The sequence below is a fragment of the Lytechinus variegatus genome, chromosome 8 (assembly GCF_018143015.1).
Source record: "Lytechinus variegatus isolate NC3 chromosome 8, Lvar_3.0, whole genome shotgun sequence".
In the NCBI taxonomy this organism is placed as follows: Eukaryota; Metazoa; Echinodermata; class Echinoidea; order Temnopleuroida; family Toxopneustidae; genus Lytechinus; species Lytechinus variegatus.
Genome location: NC_054747.1, coordinates 29,134,871 through 29,157,669, shown reverse-complemented (window position 1 = coordinate 29,157,669; position 22,799 = coordinate 29,134,871). Strand labels below are relative to the sequence as shown.

At 35.8% G+C, this 22,799-nt stretch overlaps 1 long non-coding RNA gene across 1 annotated transcript; it reads left to right on the top strand.

Annotated features, from left to right (window-relative positions):
- The first annotated feature begins 556 nt into the window (after nucleotides 1-556).
- LOC121419864 lies at nucleotides 557-4,264 on the top strand. The gene is made up of 3 exons (XR_005970645.1): nucleotides 557-641; nucleotides 2,375-2,441; nucleotides 4,194-4,264. It is a non-coding gene; the product is annotated as an uncharacterized LOC121419864 (long non-coding RNA).
- Nucleotides 4,265-22,799: the final 18,535 nt, after the last annotated feature.

Below are 22,799 nucleotides of genomic sequence, written 5' to 3'. Positions count from 1 at the left end.
GACTCATTCTAAATTTGCTATAAGGTATTGCTAATATCGATCAAGAAGGTTTTATTGTCATTTCAAGGATTGTTTGGGTTGTGACTCTCATTGACTTTATATGTAGTCCACAGACTAATAGTAACATGTGACATTGTGATTAGTAGCAATTTTTTAAGAGTACAACAATCACAGCCTCTTCCCCCTGATGTTCAAAGTATGCTAAGAGATCCTCTAACCCAAGACATGATAGTTGGTGAGATACCAGAGAGAGACTCTGATTCGGAATAATTTTGTATACGCCGTTCTTGGTGAAATAGGTAGGCCTTGTACATGTTGTAAGGCCTTGTACTGATAAACCTGCAGAGGACCCGGGGGTGTTTCATAAAGAGTCGTTCGTAATTCCAAGCAGTCGTTCTTAAGTTGGTGAAGTCGCACTTAAGATACGAGCAACTGGAAAAGGCCGTTTCATAAAGTTGCTCGTAACCTAAGAGCGACTCGATTAATAAAAAAACACTTCGATATTCATGAACGAGCCTGTTCTTAAGCAAATTTGATGCAAATAAATGTTGACAAATTTATCAACGTTTCGATCTTCCCGCTGATAATTTTGCCGTCTGCTAAAACGAAGGGTTTCATCGTTCGATTGCTGATATCACAAGGTAAGATTCGTATTCTTATTTTCTGTTTGTGCTTATTAAGAAAATATGGATTTCTTTTTACAATTAAATGAAAAAGATATAACCGTGAATAAAGCGACAAAGTCGTGACTGAAATGGCGGTGTTCGCAGTGTTGTTCGATCGCCGGTCAATTCAGTCCCACGTGTAGATAATCCCGTAGTGCGCTGCAGTGCATGGGTAGTCTTTTTGTCTGACTTTAGGGCCTATCCGTATTTAGTGTACGACGACTTTTTAGATAAGGGTTGAGTTAAATCTTAATGAAAGTTAAGGATAAATGGTCATGAATATTTTCATAAAAATATGGGAAACAACATGGGCATGGACTATGTGGACTGATTTGAATTTTGAGTGTAATTTACACTTTACAGTCTTGATCTTCTTGACTTGTGTTACTTAGATCATGTAGTCTAGATCTACTGTTACTAGTACAGTGTTAGACTCAAATTTTAATGTAAAACAGAAGTCCTCGCAATATGTTAAAGTTAGACCAAAAGTGACGGTCTCTGTTAGTGTTATGTTGGTTGTTCAGCTGCTGAACTCCGTTGGCCTCACCAAATAGAAAGACCGAAGTTCTAAACTATAGTTGGCGCGATTTGTACAGGGGACTCAATGGCCATATTATGATGCGTGACAGTCAAGATAAATTAAGTCACTGTTATTGAAATTTTGTTCCGTTTAACTTGAGTTTTTCCCTTTTTTTGGCAATTAATGTTGAGAGGGAATGTTAATTTGAATTTTGGTCGTGTTGATTTTCAAAAGTTTGATTCATAAAAGACAAAAATTGAAGAGCCCCGACAGGGGGATTTTGCATTGTTTAAGTCCCCTAATGGTTGCCGCACGATAGCGAGCCGTCTGTGTATGAGGAGAAATTAATTTAAAAAAAACTCCTTGAAACAGACTGCTGCCAGCTATCTGGCAATAAATAGAATACGTGTGAGTGCTCAAGAGTCTGCTACTTTTTGCTAGCCTATTATAAGTAAAGTATTTGTAATGTTTGTAACTTAGTAGTAAAGCTAGATAGGGTCTACTAATTATAATGTTAAGTCATAGTTCCGTTTGTAGTAGTAAAGGTATAAATTGTAGACTAGATTTAGGATTAGCCTTACCCTTAGTTCTACTTTTTAAAAATTTTGATATTACTTTATTGAAATCACAATAAAGGAAATAAATTTACAAAGTCAATACAAAACATAATACAAATTAAGATAGGCCCAGGTCATGATGCGTAACTGTTGATGCAGGGCATTTGTACTCAATTGAAAAATCAATGAATATCAATCAGATTCAGACAAAGAGGCATCATCAGTCACAAGACAAGTCACAGACACAGATCAGAGTTACAACTTGTTACACTTCGACAAAGACCTCTTCAAAATAATATTCAATCATGGCAGTTGAAAAATGGGGAATCTGATATTGGTTTTTCCTTTGGTCTCGTATAACATCGAAGCTGGAGGCCAGAGGAATTATTAGGACTAGTTTGTTTGTCTCCTGTTTTGTGAAGACTTCGAATCAATACCTAGGTATTTTTATTAGAATGTTCCATGAAAAAAAGAATGAACCTTCACAAAAAATGAGCTTGAATATGCATTTATGGGTGTGGTTTGTTGGAATGTCCTTGTCATGTGCCTTGGTTTGACCTCTAAATTTATATCACGCTTGAATAAGATGAATTACTTAAAACAATACCTTGACTATTGTTTGTCAATTTCAGCTGCAGTATGTCAGAACAAGTAGCTGGAACGTCAGCTGGGAGCTCAACCCCATCTGGGAATGGCAAGGTATGTTTCTTATTCACCAATAGTACACAATTTACATCATATATTTAAATTTTGTTACTTTAATGGTATTTTTATGATGAGGGATACTCTGGGTGTTCTCGCTTTCAAGATCTAAGAGAAAAGTTACAAATCAAGATAAGGCCGGAGCAAGATCAAGATCTAAATTTTGTGATTTGCTTTATAGCTTTGTTTGCGGGATGATTGGTTTGACGATTTATTTACTTTTAATGCCCTGTTTTTTGTTTCTCCCTTGTTTTTATCCCTGATTGTTTTGTAATGTACTTTTTACTATTTTTTATGTATGTATTGTCTATGTCACGGTGCGCTCATCAAAAGCTATGCTTTCTGAGTTAATACCTCCATTGGTAGAGTTTTACAAAAGATATTAAAGGATACAAGAAAGAAAATTCACGAAAGTGATGATTATAGACAAATTATATATGAATGGAAAGGTCTTGTCTTTTTATACACAAATATGTCACTAAAAAGTCTTACAGATGTTGTGGAAATGCAAGAAATGAAATTAATAGAGACCCTTCTCAGCCCCCCCAGCCGCCCCCAGGCAGACATTCACGCGATCGAAAACAGTCGATGCCACAAAAAACGAATGTGATGTGAGTGACAACACTAATTTGCATATCATTGTTTTGTGACTGTTTTGAGTAAAAACAGCAAGGGAAATTACTCTATTCAAATAATTTTTAGTTGATGTGGACTTGACTTTTAACTCATCCTGTACCCCTCCCATCCCAAATAAGAGTAGAATCTAATCAAGAACTTGAAAATCAAAAGCAGCAATTAAATAAGATTTGATAAATACAGGTCTGAATGGGATTTCACAAGAAAAAAAAGCTGGGTAGGGACGAGAAGGAAAAAAAAAATACCCAAGTTAATCCGAGTTTTGAACCAGGGTCCTCGCACACGACAAAACGATGGCCAACACGTTTGGCCACAGACCATTCCCTACACTAAGGTGGGCTTTTAAGATATATGAAACAAAGTCCGCTCGCCGCTGTGGGCTAATCATGTTTCGGCAATTCAACTGCAATTTCAATCATTTCGCGATGGATATTGCCATGTTATTTTGTGGTTCCTGACTTTGTTACGTAATGAAATTTCATAATTTTTTTTCAGTCGTGACGAAGAATGTCTATGCTTTATATTGATTATAATATCAATTTGTTGCAAGTGTGATTTCTAAGTGAAAATATGCTTTGTTTATTCAAATATATTTCTTGAAAAAAAAATCATTGTTTCTAAGCTAAATATCGGTTACCAAAATACGTTAAATGTGCACTTTATTTCACTGTTCAGTAAATTCAAACTTTTATCTATTTAACAAGACCAATCTTGTGAGGAATAAACAATTCTAAGAGAAAAAAAACGCTGATTGGAAAGATCGTCTTCAATGGGCTGCTGTCAGCTCAGCTGCTCACGCTCATTGTGTGACGTCACTCAGCTGGAGCTCGCAAGAGGACCGATGGAAGGCAGAAATATGGCATGAAAATAAATCATTTTTGAGAGCTGATTTCTGCAAACTCTAATGACTATTTTGAAAAGTGAAGTTATATATCTGATTAGTAATACTTCCCCTTTACAATGATGACCACAAAAAGGCATTATAAAATACTTTGGATTCTTCGAGTGTCTCCTTTAATGCTTTTAGTTTTATTGTTGGAAATAAATTAAGTTTCATTCATTCCTGTCCTTTTTTATTTGTTTTTACGCAATTTTACCTTACCTTTATTACAGAAGAAAAGAAGGGTAAACTATACCAAAGAGGAGCAGTTGCAGCTGGTGGAATTTGTGAAGAGACGAAAGGGGACCTGTTCGGGAAGGCAGGGTATTGTGGAGTGAAGGTAATGTAAAGTTTTGTGGTCAAACTAAAATGTATTATGATTTTTTTAAACTATGATCATCATAACCTTTAAAGTATGTGGATCTAATTTATGAAACTTTGACATGCACATAAGAGTAATCAAGTATCACTGAACATCGTGTCTAATACCTAAAATATATTGATGAAAATTTTCGCTGTACCTCATCTTCCAATATCAATATATATAATTATAATCAGGGCCCAGTAACTCAAAGGTTTGCAATGAATTGCAAATATGAAAGATTGGCTCCCGGTCATTATTTTAAACAGAGTACGCATGCAAAGATGATCTTGATTGGTCATTGGTATTTTGCGATTGAGTCTAAACCTTTGTGATACGGATCCCAGGGATGGATCCAGGATATTCAAAATGGGGGGGGCACATTTTCCCCGAGCAAATTTTGACCCATCCCCCCCCCCACAAAAAATTGTCCTCACTTGTGAATGAATGATAACCAGTAAAGTACATTCTGTGACTCTCAAAGGAGGGGGGGGGGGCACAGGCTGGAGCCCCCCCCCCCCTTGCATTGGATCCGCCTCAGATTATAATAGAATCATAAACAGGAAAGTATTGGGGGATATTGTGAGTTCTCAGGTTGTTCTTTTTTAGCCAAGCTTGTTAGACTTTGGAAGGAGAAAAAAAGTGTTTGTACATGAATGTTTTTGATTTCTGATTTTCAATGAAATCATTTTTTTTCCTGGGGCAAAACAAACTTGATAAAGATATTTGTCTTTTTAGGTTGAGCAGAGAAAGCAGGGGACTTGGAAAGAGCTTGCTACCCTACTCAGAAGCTGTGGGGGTCCAGAAAGGATTGGAGGGAGCTAAAAAAGAAGTGGCAGGAGCTGAAGAGCAGGGCTCTCAAATGCACGGCCCACGCAAAGCTTACAGGTGAGCATATCTCTGTGAATATATGTTTGTTGTTCACTGTTGCAAGGATGCATAAGATGACTGATGGTTGATTATGATTAGGCAAATATCAATCAAAATACATGGTCATCAATTTATTTTTTGTCATTCATTGATGTCAGTTTGAATTATTAAATTAATGATAATGATAATGTCCATTTATACATGTATAGCGTAGTTACTATGTGCATATACTCAACTTCGCTTTGATATTTGGTATCATATTATTACCCCGGCTGTAGCTGAGCCGCAATATTGATAGGCGCTAAAGCGTTCAAGGAGTTAATCCTACCGGGTACCCATTCACCTCACTTGGGTCGAATGCAGCACAATGTGGATAAATTTCTTGCCGAAGGAATTTATGCCATGGCTGGGATTTGACCAATGACCCTCTGTTTCATAGACCGAAGACTAGTCCACTGAATGAAATTGAATGAAAATCAAATTTTTGTATCGATTACGAATCTGTCTTTGTTTTTATGCTTCAATATTCAGGAGGAGGACCCCCAAAGTCTATAGATTTTATATCTGAAAAGATATTGGAAGCCGTAGCAACCGAAGTGAGGGAGGGGCTGGCGAGCTAACAGAATCTAGCTGGGTTGGGTGTAAGTTATTTTGTTGTGTGATTGACAATCAAACTTGTAATTTCTTTCATCAAAAAACAAAATATATAAAAAAAACTTGAATAATGTAAAAAATTGAATGAATATTAATCATACAAATTACAAAGAATCATTTTGAGTGCTAAGGAAAACATCTATACCTTTATTTAGAATGATTGCGGTTTGCCTGCCATTCCTAAGATATCCTTGTTTTATTTGTATGATATACTTGCTATGTAACTGTGAAAATGCTATTTTTTATAGATCATGAGTACAATTTTTAGTAAGTACACAGTTTATGTGAAAGAGCATATCAAAACTATAATTTGATATCAGTTTCTATGATATAATCACTCTTGGAAGTGGCTGTTCACTTAAAAAAAATGTGTCTGCAGAAACTATTATATATCTTTACCCCCCCCCCCTCAAAAATTGGGGGGTTAAGGTGACAAAACATCCATGAAGGTATTAATTTCTACATTTTAAAGTTGACAAGAAACAATTCGGGGGTACACTATATATCACTGACCATTTCCTGTTGTGTGAACTTTGTATTCAATGTGAGTGATTGGGGATAAAATTAAGAAAACATAATTAGATGTGAAATTGGGGTTTATAAATGATTTTTGTTTTCTTAATAAAGATTTGTAATTCTTATTTTGGAGTACATAATTTTCTTTCCAACTAGTAGACACAATATTATTCTATTAATACTTGGTTGGAGAACAGTTCAGGGGGGTGTTTCAGAATGAGTTAAGTATGATATAAAGTGTCATGCCGGGCATATCCATTTACGATGGTTAAAGTGACTTCAATACCTTCATATATTTTCTTTTTTAATCTTACTAATGAGAAAATATTTTTTTTTTTAGTGTTTATGAATTTTTTTTCTTGATAGGATTTGAAAATAATATGTAGGGGCATATTTTCTTCTCAACCAGCATACGCATTATAATCTGTCAATACTAGGTTAGGGTTGCAAGATCAGATTTTTAAAAACCCTTCCCATTTTACGTTCATTATTGGTTAATGTATTTTTATATTTTTTAAAAATCTTATTACTAGGAATGCACAAGCTCCCAGGATTTGGAGGTTGCTGCCCTAGCCGAAGACACGAACCAGAGCATGGTCAATGATGAAGACTTGGACTTGGGAGATGATATTGGGGATATTCAGGTTCTTGAGAACTTGGACACAGTGACACAACTTGTTACTTGTCCCCCCGATGTTATCCATGCTGACCTGTTGAGAATCAGTGGTCAGTTAGATACAATAATAGATCTTCTTGTCATGAGACAGCGGGGAGGCAATAATGGTCCACTTTGTTAAGGTTCTCTCTTTACTATTTTAGTATTTAAAGCTTCTTTTTTAGGGTCAGCCCATGTCAATTCAACTCAGCCTGTATTCAATTTCAATACTAAAGTCTTTTTGAATAAGTTTATTGAAAAAAATTGGTAAATAAAATAATTTCGGATGTATTGGCAAGTAATTTTTTGTGTGTGTTTGCAGTCATCCTGAGTTGTGAAGAATTGGGTTTTAGTGCTTTTGGTGAACATATTAGGTGCCAAAGTTGGTGATGTCACATTGTCCAGCATGTTTGGTTTATATATATTGTTACAAAAGTAAAACAATGTTGACGAAATGTTGATGAAAAATAAGAATATTTCTTTGCAGTGTAAAATACATCATAAAATCTTTGTGGAATCCAAGTTTTGAATTGCATAACAGCCCTGATGACAATTTATCCCTCAAATTTGACCAAAGTCCACTAAAAATCCTATGGCATTAAAACGATATATATTAAGCTCACAATGTCATTTTGAGAACCACTAATGACCTGGTGAAACGAAAAAAAAAGTATCTTCAGAGATTTCTCCAGGATTAGAACTTGAAGAAGTAACAATGAGCTTAAGACAGTGAATATTCAAATTTGCAATTTCTCGAACTGTTAGTCACCAAGAATCAATTAACAATAGGCATAATATACCAGGCAATATTATGTTTGTTTCAGTTTACAAAGAAGAAGTTAACAATAAAGAATTGTGATTTGAGCATAGGGTGTATATAGTTTCATTAATGAACAAAATTGCTAATTGTCATTTAAATTTCATTAAATTTATCAGCTAGAAGGATGGTCAAATACTTGAAATTCTAGATCTATAAATATTATATGTGACCAGCCACCCAAAATCAACAAGTCTCCCAGAATAAATTTTAATGTTTTCATTGAAATTAAAAAGCATAGCCTAAACTTTGATATGATATATAACTTGTCAAAATTGATCAAGAATAACCCTTACAAGTACTTGATTGAAAGCAGATGAAATTAAGCGAGAGCTTAAAAAAATATGGAGAAAATAAGGTTTGAAGTTTGTGGTTCACTGAAGCATGAGATGTGCACACTCTGCTAAAACTTGTGTTAGATAAAATTTTGTATCTTATTTTCTAGCCAACTTCAAATCTTCAGCCTTTGACAGTATGAAGAAGATTTACCCTTTCCAATTAACTTTTTTTCATTTTGAAGACCAAATTATTATTTTTGCTATTAAAAGAGAATCTTCAATGACGACTTTTCTTGATCTTTAAGTGGCGGGTCACATATGGTCTAAATAAGAATGTTTATGTATCCATTAAGATAAATCTCCAGGGCCCTTAAATAATGACAACTTTACAGGTTCCATTCATAATGCAGCATGAACATTTCTGGTGAATTGACATGGACTTACTCTTTTCACACATAACGAAAAAGTAACTCTCCCCCTTTTCTAAGTACATAAACATTTAGATGAATTGATTTCATGCAAATCATTTTGCAGCAGTACCATTAGGCTAATATTTTGAAGAAAAACAATAACAATTGCTCGATCAAGTCATACATAAGTGAGAACACATTGTAAAGTATTTTTTTTTCAATGTAACAACTTTCAGTTGAATAAAGAGGAAGGGGGCTACTTTTACGTTATTCATATCTACATCTTTTTCTGTCATGACAGGTTTTGAATAAAAGATGCATTTTGAATATTAATTCCTGTAAATATAAAATTTTAAAAAAGTATTCAAACACTAACAAAAGAGAGAAACTCTGTGCAATTTAAATTCTTAAATTACATTGCATTTATTAATGTTAATGTATCTATTCTAATAATATATGAAGTTTATATAACTATGTACAGATAAATTATAGATATATTCAGTAATTTCATTACTTATGATACAGTGAATTCAAGTGCCTTTAATTTATTAAATCTGTTGGCAATTCATCTATATTTAATGTATATAGATATAGTTTATACAATTATTTAAAAATTGACATTTACTTGGTAATTTTATTTATATAATGTACATATTCTTCTTTATGTCTATGAGAATACATTCGTTTATTTGTGTTTAAGATGAAAATAGTGATACCTTGATGAAATTATTCAATTGTCAATAAATAGTCTGACATGAATAATAAAGTGCTTCAAGTTTCAAGAGTTGCTTTTCCAAACCTTTGTTCATTATCATGCCGGGGTACATTCCGTTCGCTTTTGCACGGCGAGGACGATTCCGCTTCCATTCTATGAAAATGACATGAATTCCGGGCTTAATGTAAACAAAATAAAGGTTGCTAAAGCAAATAAGGGCTATACCCACAACTCTTCCAGGGATAAAACTTACTTGAAAAATAATTTCAGCTCAAAACCTTCGTCACAGTGATACATTCGTGGTTTTATAACACTCCGCGTCAGTTTACACCAGTCAACACAGCTTGATAAAGCACAGTTAATATTTTCCTGATTTTAAAGGTTTTTTTTTATAAATGTAATAAATAATCACTTTGATGCAATAAAAATTATTTTTGGCATCTCTTAAACAGTTTTTAGGCATAAACTAACATTCACTCAGGCCAACTTTAAAGTAGCACATTACACAAAGTTTATATACTACACAATTTACTAAGAGTAATTTGTCTTTTCTCAGATATTTCAAGTAGCCAATCAAAATTTGGTATCAAGGTGACGTCATATCGGCTTCAAATTACGTTCAGTCGATTCTACGTCCAAAATTACCCATTATCAGCATGTTAAAGTAAAAGTCTAACACGGAATATAATTTCGGCGCACCTTCAACTCATTCTGGATTTCTTTCTTCTCTTTTTGTCTCGATAAAAAAGGAGCCGCTATGGTTTGGAGCGACTTTCTTTAATCTTTTTTCTCAATAAGACAAAAATGCTATGCCTTGGAACGGAAATTTGAGTCTTAAAATGGGGGTCCCTTCAGCTGCACATACCCACCTCGCAGGTACTGAGTGCCCCCCCCCCCCCCGGGGGGGGGGGCGGGGGAAGGAATGCTGTCCCAGAGCATCTCATCCGCTGACAAGACTTTGAAAAAAATGATTTTTTTTTTACCGCACAACTTCATTTGTAATTTATTCAGATATATAAACTTTACATTTATGATTGAAGAAAGGTATTATTGTAAAAAGGAGAGGATCTCGTCTTTTATTATCACCACCACCACCATCATCATCATCATCACCACCACCATCATCATCATCATCACCACCACCACCATCATCACCATTACCACCGTCATCACCATCATCATCATCACCACCACCACCACCACCACCATCATCATCACCATTACCACCGTCATCATACTGTAACGGCACAGAAAATTTACATACAAACCAGTTATCATGTCTTCGATCTTAAAATCTTGGTAATATCATTTATTCTTCACGAGTAATGACATAGACATTTTTTCCTATTTTCAATACAAACAATGCATCATGTGATAAATATTACTCAACTGAAGATTTTACTTCTAGATTTAGAGACACAGAACACAAATTCAGTTTGCTTCACGTTAATGCCCGAAGTTTGAACAAAAACTTTGAATCATTGGAATCATTACTCTTTACCCTAAATAATTTCAAATTCTCCATTATTGGTGTCACGGAAACATGGCTTCATAATAATTCACCTTACATATTCAACTTGCAAAACTATAATCTTATAAGGCGAGATCGTGAAGATCAAAGTGGAGGTGGTGTAGCATTTTACATCGATGAACATTTGCAGTTTAAAATAAGAAAAGAAATATCATTAAAACAAAGTGAAACTATATTCTTAGAAATCATGAAGCCGAAAGGCAAAAATATAATTTTTGGGTTAGTTCACAGACCCCCTCATGGCAATGCAAACTTATTTTGCGAAGAGCTTGAAACATGCCTTCATACCATGAGAAAACAAAATAAACAAATATATTTAATGGGTGATTTTAACATTAATCTGTTATCCCAAAATAATGAAAACGATTTATTCCTACACACTATGCATTCATTTGGTTATTATCCCCACATAGATCAACCGACTAGAATTGATAGCCATTCATCAACACTTATTGACAACATATTTTCAAACATATTAAACAGAGATACTTCCAGCGGATTAATAATATCTGATATAGCTGATCATTTACCGGTTTTTTTTATTATGTGATAATGATATTTCAAAAGAAAATTCACCTTAATCTACAATGTATAATAAAGAATCACCAATCAATATTGAATCGTTTAAAAGTGATCTTGCGATTGAGGAATGGTTAGATGTATTTAATGAGTCAAATTCAGATATTGCTTACACAAATTTTAACCAAAAATTGCAGAAATATTACGATAAAAATTTTCCTCTATCACCTATCAAAAAAAGAAAAAGAAAATTGCCATGGATTACTCAAGCAATTCTACGATCCATACATACCTGAAATAAACTATACAAGACATATTAAAGAACCCTTCTATTCAAAACAAAAATAAATATAAAACTTATAGAAATAGACTAACCAATATAATTCGGGCTTCTTGCAAATTGTTTTATTCCGAGAAACTTAACAAAATTAAATCAAACATGAAAGCCACATGGGTGATCATCAATGATTTGATTGGCAAGAAACCCAAAGTATTACCAGAAGACAATTTCACAGTTCATGCTGCTGCAATAAATTCAGATGATGTACATGATGTAGCTGATACCTTTAATTCCTTTTTCGTTAACATACATGTAGGATCCTCTTTGGCTAACAACCTTGCCAGACCAAACCAAAGTTTTGCAAAATTCTTCCCACACCCATCAATTCTTCCCTATTCTTTAACCCCACAAATGTCCAGGAAATAATTGAAATAACAAAAAATATCAAATCCAGCAAATCACAGGGATATGATAGAATTAGTACTTTCCTTCTTAAGCAGATCATACATTATATTGTCTCTCCATTGTGTCATATTTTTAATCTGTCAATCAGCACCGGTAAATGTCCAGATTCCCTAAAAATTGCATAGGTAAATCCTGTTTTAAAAGAAGACAATCCACACGAAATAACAAATTATAGGCCTATTTCTATTCTCCCCAGCATATTCAAAATATTAGAGAAGATTATTTACAAAAGACTTTATAAGTTCCTAGATACTTTTCAGTTTCTAAATTCAAACCAATATGGATTCAGGAAAGGGCATTCAACTGATCAGGCTTTAATACAAATATACGATAAAATTACAAATGCAATGACAAATAAAGAACACATAATAGGAGTATTAATGGACCTAAGCAAAGCATTCGACACTCTTGACCACCAGATTTTACTTTAAAAAATTGAAAATTATGGAATTCGGGGAATCGCACTATCATGGTTTGAGAGTTATTTGTCTGATAGAAAACAGTATGTCACTCACAACAATATTTCTTCTAACTTTCAGTCAATAAAATGCGGAGTTCCAAAAGGATCGATCCTTGGCCCCTTACTTTTCCTTATATATATTAATGATTTGACTACTGTAACGCCTTTATTATCATTTGTATTATTTGCCGATGACACAAACATTTTTTGTTCAAACACTAGCTTACAAACTTTAGTAGATACATTTAATCGTGAATTACCTAAACTATCTTTATGGTTTAAATGTAATAGGCTCTCAATATAGACAAAACAAACTTTATGTATTTTACGCATACAAGTTCACATATTACTGAGTTTCCATACGACATAAGCATAGATAATATTCCACTCAAAAGGAAAAAAGAAACAAAGTTTTTAGGTGTCACAATAGATGGTTTAAATGTAATAGGCTCTCACTTAATATAGACAAAACAAACTTTATGTATTTTACGCATACAAGTTCACATATTACTCAGTTTCCATACGACATAAGCATAGATAATATTCCACTCAAAAGGAAAAAAGAAACAAAGTTTTTAGGTGTCACAATAGATGAACATTTAAATTGGAATGAACATATACGTTGTATAACTACTAACATCTCCAGAAACGTAGGTGTACTTTACAAAATGAAAAACATAATTCCTCATACTACACTCGTTCTACTATACAATTCATTAATATTGCCGTATATATCGTACTGCAATATAGTTTGGGCAACGTGTGCAAAAACTAAATTACAATATACCTATTACAGAAAAAAGTAATTCGAATTTGTACTAATTCGCAATATTTATCACACAAATCCATTATTCCATAAACTAAAGACTCTAACTATTTTTGACATAAATTCATTTCAAAGCTTACTGCTTATGTTCAAATACGTAAATAACATGCTCCCACCTTCATTTCACAATTTTTATACTATGAACACATCTATCCATTCATACCCTACGCGGAACTCTTCTAATATCCATTTAATCAACCCCCAAATTGCTTATTGCGCAGAGATCCATAAGACACCATGGTCCTGATTTGTGGAACTCTCTACCTGAATCTATAAAAAGATCCACGTCTCTTTACTCATTTAAGGCAAACGTTAATTCTACGTTGATATCAGAATATTTGAAGTAAAATTTATGTGTCGATGTGTCATCATTAAAGCATCATCACCATCATCCTCTCCATCGCCTTCATCTTCACCATTTCACCATCATCTTCATCCTTATCATCTCCATCTTCATTGCTCAAATTACATTACTGCTGTTTTTCATGAAATGTACTGTTTATCGATTCTGCTGTATTAATGTATTATATTAATCAATGAGTTCTAACCTGGGGTTGTCATTTTTTCAAGCAATCTGCCTATGATGACAATCCTCCTGCAAATTGTAAATGTTAACTAATTTGGTATGAGATCAGATTTGTTTGTAATGATAATTTTAGTACATTTAGTTATGATTCATGCCAAAAAAGTTCTCAATATACTATGTTTGTTATGTTATGGAAGATGTATTATATACGAATGATGTAATTGCAGAAGTAAACATTAAAATCAAATCAATCAAAATCGTCTCGGCCCAAATCACCTCATACAGCCGTCTGGTGAAGTCGCTGATAACAACAATCATCGATTTGGTAATGATTTTAGTTTCCTGAAACTTATATTTGTAAAGTTTTAAATATCAAAGTATGTTTTTATATGTATGTATATTCCTCAACACATTTTTTAATGTCATCTTTGATATCATTGTAGTCATATTCTCTCATATTCGTTTCTTGATCGCTACTAATTTGTTGTTGTATTGGATCGGCATTTGATTTCGTTGGCATGAACAATAAAATATGCGCGCAGCTCAGCTGCATGCGCGTATCGAGTTCACCTTCCTTAGAGCAACACGCTTGTGTGTTGCTGCCCTCTACGTTCGTTGATATACATCTCGGTTTCATGTCGCGTAGCCAAGCAACCTTAACCCTTAGCAACCGCTTAGCAACCACGCGCATATGCATAAACATATCATAACATGACCATTTTTGTCTAACCCCACTGTGCGGGGTCACCAAATTAAAATGACCATTAAGTGTGGTTAAAATTTGACCACGACTGGTTTAGATATGAAACCACACTACGTGGTCATTTTGGCTAACCCTACGGTGTGTGGTTATGTTATATCGAGCTTTTTACCAGACTGCTAGAGCACGAATGCCTGTGAGCAAGCAACCAGGGGATCGACGGTTCAAGGTCCTCTCCGAGGAACCTAGTAATGAGGATAAATGCCTTACCAAATGGCACTAGCGCACCACTTGGTAATCGAACCCGGGTCACCGGAGTCCGAAACCCTCGCTCTATCCAAAATGACCACAAAGTGTGGTTACAATTTGACACGTTTAGGTCAAATATGGAACCACGCTACGTGGTCATTTTGGCCACTGTTCGGGGTCACACAAAATGATCATTAGGCAGGAAGAATTATTTTCCATTTGAAACGTCCTGCGTGTACGTGGTCGCAATATAATCATCGTTGTTAGTTTTACTTGATGCTGACAAAAAAATTACCCAATTTGTATGACTAGTAGGGGGAGGCGGGGTAAGTTGTGACAGTTTTTGCTTTGTGCATGTTAGAATTGATATGATTTAATAATCTTGTCGAAATAAGTACCTTGCCTTGAAATTTAATTCTTCTGGAATATTTTCCACCTATATATAACTTTCTATCCCCACACTGAAAGCCATCGTGACCTTTGAAAAAAAAAGGTGTCAAATGGCTCAACTTGCCCCATATATGGGGTAAGTTTGAGCCACCTTCTGGGGTAAGTTGAGCCACAAAAACCGGATCATCCCGATAGACCGCGGGTCCGATAGTCCGCGGGTCCGATAGACCGCGGGTCCGTTAGACCGCGGGTCCGATAGACCGCGGGTCCGATAGACCGCGGTCCGATAGTCCGCAGTGCGTGTAAAATTATGATCAGATATATCAAATGTCATCGAGAGGTCCAAAGGTCAAATGATACGAGACCATGGGGTTCTATCAGGTGCGGATCCATGGGGGGCGAGGGGGAACTGCCTCACCCACCCCCCCCCCCCCGTTCAAAAAAAGAGGGGGAGAGGGGAAAAGGAGAGAATAAAAAGAGAGAGGAAGATGGGAAAAGAAGATAATAGAAAAGAGAGTATAAGAGGGGGAAAGGAAAGACAAAGAAAAGGGAAGAAGAACAGGGGGAAAGAAGAGAAAAAAGAGAGGAGGGAAAAGGAAGAGAAGAAAAGAAAGCTAGGAGAAAGGAAAACGAGGAAAAAGAAGAAGAAAAAAAGAGGAAGGAAGAGAAGAATATTTAAATAGAGAGGGAAGATGGGAAGAAAGATAAGAAAAAAGAGAGATAGAGGAAGAGGGGAAAAGAAGAGAATAAAAAGAGAGAGAGTGGAAGGGGGAGGGCGAGAAGAACAAAAAATAAAAGAGAAAAAAGGGGAAAGGAAAGAAAAAGAAAGAGGGATAAGTAATGGGGGAAAGAGAAAAAAAGAGGAAGAGGGAAGAGAAAGAAAAGAAAAGAAAAGAAAGAAAAGAAGAAGAAAAAAATAGGAAGAGAATAATATTAAAAAGAGAGAAAGATGGGAAGAAAGATAAGAAAAAGAAAGATGGAAATGAATGTCGAATGTCCCATTGGGGATTTGAAATCTCATCTTTTTAGGTTGGAATATCAAAAATTTTCAGTTTAATCGTTAAAATATGTATCGTCTTAATGACTAACTTTTCGACCAGTCCATAATATTCAACATTTCTTCTCGCGCTTCGCGCTCGTGGTAATTATTTAGTTACATACGCGTCCTGTTCAGGTTCACAAACATTGCCCAGAATGGTAAATTTTCAGGACAATAATCATGAAATTTAATTTTCAGCTTGCATATGGCTTATGAGATTTTAACACATTTATGTTGCTTATAAAGTAAATCTAGGAAATGACTGTTAGGACATAGGCGTCTGCCCCCCAACAAAAAAAGAGAGAATCAAGGCTAAGAAAAAATATAGAGAAAAGGAAAGGGATTAGGATGTAATATACTATTATTTTCGAAATATTATGTCAAAATCTATCACAACCTTGTATTTTTGTAATAAAAGTGTCAACATATTTGCTTGCTCGCTTCGCTCACTGCCAACTTCTTATTAATTTTATGCGATACGCCATATCGAGCCCCCTCGAAATTGTTGGCTCATTACGGCACTTGGACAAATCAACTTTGAGCGGCCGATCGGGGAAAATATGGGTGAAATAAATGGCCCCTCCCCCTATTGGCGGAAGCTGGGTCCGCCCCTGACTTAGGCTTTCAGGATAAAATACAGGAAAATTCTAAAAAAAAAAATCAGATCGCGCTTCGCGTTCTCATTATTTATTTAGGCCTTGTGAGATACCTCAATGTATTTTTCAAGAATAAAATCTCAGATTTTCTTTAACGTCTACCCCCCTCCCATTTCATTCATTTTTTTTCTTGGTGCCCTCGCCCCCCCCCCTGCACCCATGCTGAATTAATACGCCACTGATGAGGATAATTAGTCGAGATTGCATATTTCCTAGAGGTTATCATTAATAATATTTAGGGGTATACTAAAACAACAGTACATAAACTACAGCTCCCATTCACAATATTCTAGTAGGGCCTACTCTGGTGAGAAGTTAAACCAAATTGAAACCCCTCAAAATCACTCGTGCTTCGCGCTCCCATCGATATTACATCATGGGCGGAAATCCCAGGTCTTTGATAATCATAGATAAAACATCATTCTAAATCGAAATAAAACATGTATTTTGGGACGAGATGACCTTACTTTGGCGATGATAACCTTTTTTTTGCTTGTCATATTTTCCCGCCCCTTGTCCCCATAGGCGGATCCAGGGGGCCGAGCTCCCCCTCCCCCCTCTTGGCGGAGCAAAAAAAGAAAAAAAAGGAAAGAAAGAAGGAAAAAGGAGGGAAAAGAGAGGAGAAAAGGAAGAGAAGGACGACGAAGGCATAAAATAAGATGAGGGGAAGACTTGGAAAATAAAAAGAATCTTTCGTGCAACTATATAAAACTTTCGCTCGCGCTCACATTGCCTATTAGGTGATTTGCATATCTTGTTCAATAAGGAGTTCGAATATCAAGTTTGGAACTCAATATACAACACATATTTCACCTAGGAAATCGAACTTTCATTTTTTTGTGTAATTTACAAATTGGTTTTTACCAAGTGCTCTGTAAAAATGCCAATTTTATGGTTTGAATGTTAACATTTGCTGCTAGCGCTACGCGCTCGCAAATTTTGATTTATCAGGTACCTATATTTTCTAGTATTCCATAAAGTTTTCAAAATATCCCTTTTCTGGTCTGATTGTTAAGGCGCATCAGCTAGAGCGCTGCATGCTTGCATTTTGATTGGCGAGTTATATAAATGTTTCAATATTGTTTATACAACAAACTACTTAAAATTCCCTTTTCATGACAGTTTATCAAAAAGTATAGCTCGCGACTTGCGCTCGCATCAATGGTTAAAAATATATAAACTGATGCATCCTATTCATAATCACAAAAGTGAAATGTCCAGTTTTTATGCCATGATATCATCAGATATAGGCATTAATAAATATGATATCAATTTAATAATTAAATTGTCCCTTTGTTTCATCTCGCGCTTAGCAAGATGAATAGGAAGATAGTCATCATTTTCATATGATGGCATGTCGTAAGGATGTCCCGGTCCTATGTCAAAACTCAAAGTAATAATAATATCAGCTCTTTCTTAATTGCGATCCATATCCACCTTACAATTTTTCTACAAAGTGCTATAAATATAAGGCTGAAATTGACTCTTTTTTTCAGATCGGACTATCAAAGTTTCATGATTTTCATGATTAAAGTTGTATTTAGAATGCCTAGATTCTAGGTCTAAATATGAAACACGCTCGCGCATGTTTATTCAGATACCCAACTTGTTCTCTACTTTAAATCATTATCCAGTTTCAGATCACAATATCAAAAATTTTCTGCTCGCGCTTTGTGCTCGCATTATTAATGAAGGAAGACCCCACATTACTCATCATTTTGATGATTTACAAAACATGAACAGAGTGGCCCACTTTTAGGTCTAAATCTCGATTTTTTTCTGCTCGCGCTTTGCGCTCGCATCAATCGTTAAATTACATAGCTATCCTGTTCACAATTACAAAAACTGATTGAAATTTTTCATTCTTTCTTTAAAAAAGTTCAAAAATGTTCAGCTCGCGCTTCGCGCTCGCAATTTTTGATTGTTGAAATATGTGACGCCTTCATGGCTAAGTGCAAGCAGTCCTTAACAGGTACCAGTTTAAAACGTATAATTTTTTTTGCTCGCGATTTGCGCTCGCATTATTAATCCTCATATTTTTTAGGATTTACAAATCATGAATAGAGTGTCTCGTTCAGTAAATATTATAGGACTAAATCTAGAAATTTTCCCCTCGCGCTTCGCGCTTGCTTTAATTGTTTACTCATATACCTATTCTGCTTGAGTTAAAAAAGTGCTTAGAATTTCCTTTCTTTGGGTGAAAATTTCAAAAAGATTCAGCTCGCGCTTCGCGCTCGCATTATTTAATTGTTAAATGCTACTTAAACAGGTATCTTTTTCATCAGTTCATTTCCCCTTGCGCTTTGCGTTCGTAGTAATTATTAAGTTGCATACATGTCTTTTTCAGGATAACAAACATTGCCCGGAATCAGTTCAAATTTTAGGAAAAATACAAAAAATTTCCCCCAAAATTAGCTCGCGCTTCGCGCTCGCATCATATAAATGAGGATTATGATATTATGTATTAATTTATAAGAATAAAGCCAAGAAGTGACTAATGAGGACTACCCCTTCAAAGAAACAAACAAAAATTATCTTCGAGCTGCCGATCTGCCGGGGAAAATATGGCTGAAACAAATTTCCGCCCCACCCCCCCCCCCCTATTGGCGAAGGCTGGAACCGCCCCTGTGTCCACCTACCTTTTGGTATGTATGTATTCATGGATTTTTTTCGAGAACACATTAAAAAGTGGTCTTTATTTTTTTATGTGATTATAAGATAATTTAAGTTAGCCTGGCCGGGAGGGAGTGGGCGCCATTTTTCGAAAAGTACACATGGGCGCCAAACATCAGGTCAAATTTGCTCCCCCTCCCTCCCCTTGAAATCCTGGATCCGCGCCTGGGTTCTATAACAAGCCAATTAGGGGCAATCACCCCCTGACAACTACTTCAAGGAAAATATTATCCCCATATTTTTTACCGCCGGGGACTGTTACCCCCCCCCCCCCCGGAAATTTACTCTCCAGACAATTACCCCAGATTATGAAAATAATAATTGTGAAAATGCCTTAACGTGACGACATGGAGTGGTACTTTATCTTACCATGTCTTAATTGATCATTGGCGGCCGAAGGCAAAACATTTAGGGGGATCCACCTGAAATTTTGGGATGGACACAGGTAAAAAATTGACAAGCAAATCAACCAAAATTTTAGGAGGGACCACCAAGATATTTTGACAAGGAAAAAAAAGAAGGTTATCAACCAAAATTAGGGGGGGACAAAAATATCTTAGGGTGGTCTACCTCAATTTAGGGGGGGGGGCGTAGAAAAGAAATTGACTACCAAAAAAGGTTCTCAACTAAAAATTTAGGGGGGACCGTCCTCCCACCTCAAATTTAGGGGGAAAGCCCCCCCCCCCCGCTTCCGCCGCCTAAGTAATTAATAAGCTTATTATTTCGACATAGCGATGTATTCTATCTTGTCAAGTCGATATGTCCACATGGCGAGATATGAAGTGTACAAGTCCCGGCAAGAATCCCGACATATCGCCATGTTGACATGTAACATATTTAAGTCGACTTGGCAAGATACAATATCTCGCCATGTTGACATATAACTTTTTATAAGTGGACTGACTTGGCAGGATAACGTATCTCGCCATGCGGACATAATAAGCTTATTTAGTCGACATGGCGTGATAAAGTATCTCGCCATGTCGTCAAGTCGATGGCATTTTAGAGGCTCCATATGGCGTCTAGAGGGCATATTTCCGGGGGGGGGGGGGTATACAGTCCCCGACGATAGAAATATGGAGATAATATTTTCCTTGAAGTAGATGTCAGGGGGCGATTGTCCTGTGGGTCATCGTTATAGAACCCCATGGACTCGTATCAATGACCTTTTGACCTCTTGATGACATGGATTTCACTATATTGTCCTGATCATAATTTTACACACACCGCGGACTATCGGACCCGCGGTCTATCGGGCCCGCGGTCTATCGGACCCGCGGTCTAACGGACCCGCGGTCTATCGGACCCGCGGTCTATCGGACCCGCGGTCTAACGGACCTGCGGTCTATCGGGCGGTAACCACAAAAACTATGTACAAGATGTATGAGGGGAGAACCAGCATGTCAATTTTTTGTTTTTTCACTTGCTAATTCTCTATAAATACATCCTTTAAAAGGAAAAGAGCAGTCATGTGAATTTGCTCCTTTCAGCCAGCATTTCGATCGATTTTTATCGTTTGTTTGTTTTTTAAGATACATTACCATAGGAATTACCATGGCTCAACTTGCCCCATGCTGTTTGGCTCAACTTACCCCAGTCCGAACTTAGTGCGATAATTTTGTATCCACACATTTATTATGCATCCATCATATAAAAGACTATGACAAGAATGAAGATCCATACCTGGACTAATAATGTTGTTATCATGTCTTTATTATATTTAAAGACCACAATGTCTGACTCATTCATTATTGGCCTGGGGCTGGTGGCTCAACTTGCCCCTATGCTCAACTTACCCCGCCTTCCCTATAATTATCGTCGATCAAACCATGACCACGAAACGTGGTCAAATTATTCTTTTTCATTTGACCACGTTCTGCGTGGTCAGTATAACTAATTATCGTGGTTAATTCTATTAGTTGTTCTGACCAAAGAACCTGTTTCGTCGATCAAACAACCACGAAAGTGGTTAAATCATTTTGACCACGTAAAACCACGCAAAATTCCGACCACGCATTTTTAAGAGTGTGAAATCAAAGAAGTGCAAACAACAAAATTCTTAGATCTTACTATTGATAACAAGCTTACGTGGAAGTCCATCTACCATCTACGTTAGAGCTCATACGGATAAATTGTTTCGTCAGAAACGTATCCTTAACGTCAATGACCTGTACCGCTTGCAGCTATTCCAATTCATGTATCAGCTTGATAGATATAGTGTACCTAATGTCCTACAAAAAAAATTTATGATAAACAATACTTTACAATCATATAATACGAGACAATTTAATGACTATCACTTACATAAAAGTAGAACAGTATTTTCTAGCAAAACTGTATTTTTCACATGACCAAAACTCTGGAATTCTCTGGACAGAGAAATGAAAGAGGCCGCATACATTCCTTACTCCGAAGCTTCGTTATTCCGAAGGTTTGGATATTCCGAAGGTTCGTTATTCCAAAGGTTCGTATTTTCGAAGGTTCGTAATTCCGAAGGTTCGTTAGTCCGAAAACAAAGTAAGGTTCGTAATTCCGAAGGTTTGTTAATCCGAAAAAGAAATGAGATTCGTAATTCCGAAGGTTCGTTAGTCCGGAAACTAAATGATCAACCAACTTTATTTCGTTTTCGGATTAACGAACATTCGGAACAACCAACCTTATATTGTTTTCGGATAAACGAACCTTTGAAACACCGACCCTTATTTCGTTTTCGGATTATCAAACCTTCGGAATATCGCCACAAATGTTCGGATTAACTAACCCTTTTACGTTTTCGGATTAACGAACATCGAGGTATAGGCAATTTGCGTGTCTCGGAATTACCTACCTTCGGGATAAAGAACCTTCGGAATTACGAAGTGTAACCGAAAGAAGCAGCTAATCTGAACCGATTTAAATTTTTAAATTTCTTCTGAATTCTTATTGATTTAATCAAGTATTTTGTGAACTTCATGCACGACACGTGAACCTTTCTTACCTGCTAACTAATCATCAATGGAAATTTTATGGTGAATATATTTTTCCACAGGAAAGATCACAAGTCGTTTTAAGGCCACTCTTAACTTATGAACAGCTTTATGGAATAGCTACCATGTAAATATAAAGTAAGCAAAGCATACACCAAAAACTCAAAGTTTTATCTTATTTTGGAGAAGATACTCTTTCATGCCACATATTATTGTCCTATGCTCTGATGTAGTATTAACATCACAATTATTATCATTTTTATTATTTGTGGCAGTCATTTAA